Source organism: Salmo salar, chromosome 23 (assembly GCF_965601325.2).
Source record: "Salmo salar chromosome 23, fSalSal1, whole genome shotgun sequence".
NCBI classification, from domain to species: Eukaryota; Metazoa; Chordata; class Actinopteri; order Salmoniformes; family Salmonidae; genus Salmo; species Salmo salar.
Genome location: NC_138313.1, coordinates 22,155,556 through 22,158,964, shown reverse-complemented (window position 1 = coordinate 22,158,964; position 3,409 = coordinate 22,155,556). Strand labels below are relative to the sequence as shown.

The window sequence follows — 3,409 nt, the reverse complement described above, 5'->3', positions numbered from 1 at the left end:
TTTACCTCTAGCTTTGCATGTTCTCTGTAGGTGCAGGTGCAGCAGGGACTTGCTGTCTCTTACACTCTTCACACACATGGTGGCGGTGTCTAAAAGAGGCAGAGGATCCTGCTAATGCTTAAACTCACCAACATTAGCATTATTTTGTAAATTTTTAATTGAATATCCAAACATACAATATACTTGCAGTGCAGCCGCTCAACAACTCCATCACCCCAGTCATCCAACAGACTCCCATTCAGACGTTAGCTTTATTATCACTCACACCAGCACACACCAAAACACCATTCATGTGCCTTAACTTTAACATACATGATAATCCGCTGGCATGTTAAAGTTCAAGCCACGATAGCTGATATTGCATTTACATAATCCCTTCACAGAAAAAATATTACCATGTGAAATAGAAGCGAAAAATTCCTCAGCTCTACTCACCTGTGTCCAGGGCCAGAACCACGTTCTCCAAAGCAACAGCCTCCAAATGGGCCAGGACCAAATCCAAAACCCTCAGATTCTGGGCCTAAGACAGGCCCAAGTCTCTAGAACTTATTTCTGCAGGTTGGGACATAAGAAGCCTTTCCCACTGCATACCCAAGAATCCAAGCCGCTGGTGGGACCAGGTCATTGGTCCGAAACATGTTATAACACTGCAATACAGGTTCAGTCTACCTGTCACCCATGGAATGCTAAAAATCAACATGTATACCCATTTGTTTATCCAGCAACTCAGCATCTGCCACCAGGTAGGCAGGGAGCATCAACTCCACTGAGGCCAACAGTCCCTTTAAAGTTGTGGAAAAAGTCATATGTGACCATGTCACCATAGAAACCAGGTTTCCCCAAACAGTATTGTGAACAGACATGATAAAATCTGCTTTATTGACCTCTCTACTTACTTCCAATGGACTCACGGCTCACCTGCTAGTTTTGGGAATGGGCCAAGTTTCTTCAACTCATATTAGAAAGAGCATGGTTGTTTGTGTAATTCCAGCTGAGTGGTAATTCCAATATGACTTTTGTAATGTCAGTGTCCGTTTGTAGATGAGCCCCCCCAGTGACAGCCATGCTTCCCAGAGAGAGAGGAAGAGCTGAGAGGAACATGAGAGGTTAATGGTTGTCATACTGTATTATTTGTTGACAGTGCGGGTTTGGTTGATGTTCAGCTTTATTTACATCATACCTTCTCACTGAGCTTCCACTGTAATGGAGGTCGTTAACCCCTTTGGTGTCTGATGGTCAGAAAACAAGGCATTAAAAAAAGGTACAAAGTCCTCTTGTGAACAAACCCTTTGAATACACCTTATGGAACAGCAGGGACCGTGAAGCAACACAAACATAGACACAGACACATGCATACAAACACAACATATGCACTATACACACGTACACATGGATTTTGTGTTGTAGATATGTGGTAGTGGAGCAGGGGCCTGAGGGCACACATTTATTATGTTGTGAATGTATTGTAATGTTTACATTTTTTTATAACTGCCTTTTGCTGGACCCCACAAAGGCAGAAGCTACAAATGTGCTAGCTTTGTTTTGGATGACATACTTCTTACAAAACACACGCATGTGCGTGTCAAAGTAGAAGTCAGCCCAAGTGATTTTCACTCAGTCAAATAGCACGCCCTGTTCTGCTCAGGGCTTCTGATCCGTCTGTCTCTGCTGGGGTACAAAGTAGAGTTCGGATAACTGACATAATTAGAAGAGAATATGGCAAAGCCATCCGATCTGTTCAGCAATACTGCTATGGTCTCTCTTGTGGCAGGGACTGCTACATGATTTCATCCTGAGTACACATAAGTTTGAACACAAACAAACAAGGTATTTAACTGAGGTAAATACTCAATCTTTATTTTTTGTAAAACTATACACACACAAATCATTTCGTCAAGTCCATTTGCACTGCATCCTGTAGCAGAGACACAGAGTCAAGAAGCAGGTGAAACATTTAGTAAACCAAACATGGACCAAGACAACATAACAGTAGCGTCTACATATACACACAGGAACAATACTGACTGGGGAAAGAACCTTAGGGAGTGCCAGATAAAGGGGAGGTAATAAATGAGGTAATGGAGTCCAGGTGTGCCTCGTGATGACATGCAGGTGCGTGTAATGATTAATGCCAGGTGTGCGTAATGATGGATCCCAGGACCGGTGGTTAGTATACCGGTGACGTCGAATGCCGGAGGGGATGAGCAGGAGTAGATGTGACACATCCTCTGGATTGGACTCCAGTGTGTCTCAAACTAACTGGGGGGAGAATAGAGGATCATTATAATTGAGTGTGTTTTACCTCTAGCTTTGCATGTTCTCTGTAGGTGCAGGTGCAGCAGGGACTTGCTGTCTCTTACACTCTTCACACACATGGTGGCAGTGTCTAAAAGAGGCAGAGGATCCTGCTAATGCTTAAACTCACCAACATTAGCATTATTTTTTTAATTTTTCATTGAATATCCAAACATACAATATACTTGCAGTGCAGCCGCTCAACAACTACATCACCCCAGTCATCCAACAGACTCCCATTCAGACGTTAGCTTTATTATCACTCACACCAGCACACACCAAAACACCATTCATGTGCCTTAACTTTAACATACATGATAATCCGCTGGCATGTTAAAGTTCAAGCCACGATAGCTGATATTGCATTTACATAATCCCTTCACAGAAAAAATATTACCATGTGAAATAGAAGCGAAAAATTCCTCAGCTCTACTCACCTGTGTCCAGGGCCAGAACCACGTTCTCCAAAGCAACAGCCTCCAAATGGGCCAGGACCAAATCCAAAACCCTCAGATTCTGGGCTTAAGACAGGCCCAAGTCTCTGGAACTTATTTCTGCAGGTTGGGACATAAGAAGCCTTTCCCACTGCATACCCAAGAATCCCAGCCGCTGGTGAGACCAGGTCATTGGTCCGAAACATGTTATAAAAAAGGTCCAAAGTCCTCTTGTGAACAAACGCTTTGAATACGGGCAATTATACAAAAAACACGGTATTTGCAGACTACTGTTCATCACTGAGCAGAGCAAAAAAGGAATGAGTATGAAAGAGGAAATGAAAGACACATGTGCATAGACATACATACACACCAGTCACCAACAGCGTCCAGCAATTTTCAGGTCTGAGACGGTTTGGAATGCAGAAGGTAGAATGTGAAAACATGCCATTGCCAGGGAAAGGGGCTTGATTAAATTCTCAGGTCATTTCTATCAATTTTACTTTTGTTAAAACCTTATTTTAACAAAACACGAAATTTGTTGCTGTAGTTTATCCATAAATCATAAAAATGGTATACTATTTGAAGTTTACATTAAACAAAAATATTTATTAGGTACTAACACAGTGTCTGTGGACATCTCATTACCATAACACTTTTTCTAGTTCCTGTAAAAATCA

General features: G+C 42.2%; 1 long non-coding RNA gene across 1 annotated transcript; it reads right to left on the bottom strand.

Moving 5' to 3' along the window:
• Window positions 1-1,836: 1,836 nt before the first annotated feature.
• LOC106584085 (uncharacterized) lies at window positions 1,837-3,151 on the bottom strand. The gene is made up of 2 exons (XR_001323683.2): window positions 2,733-3,151; window positions 1,837-2,259 (listed from the first exon to the last, which is right to left on the bottom strand). It is a non-coding gene; the product is annotated as an uncharacterized LOC106584085 (long non-coding RNA).
• Window positions 3,152-3,409: the final 258 nt, after the last annotated feature.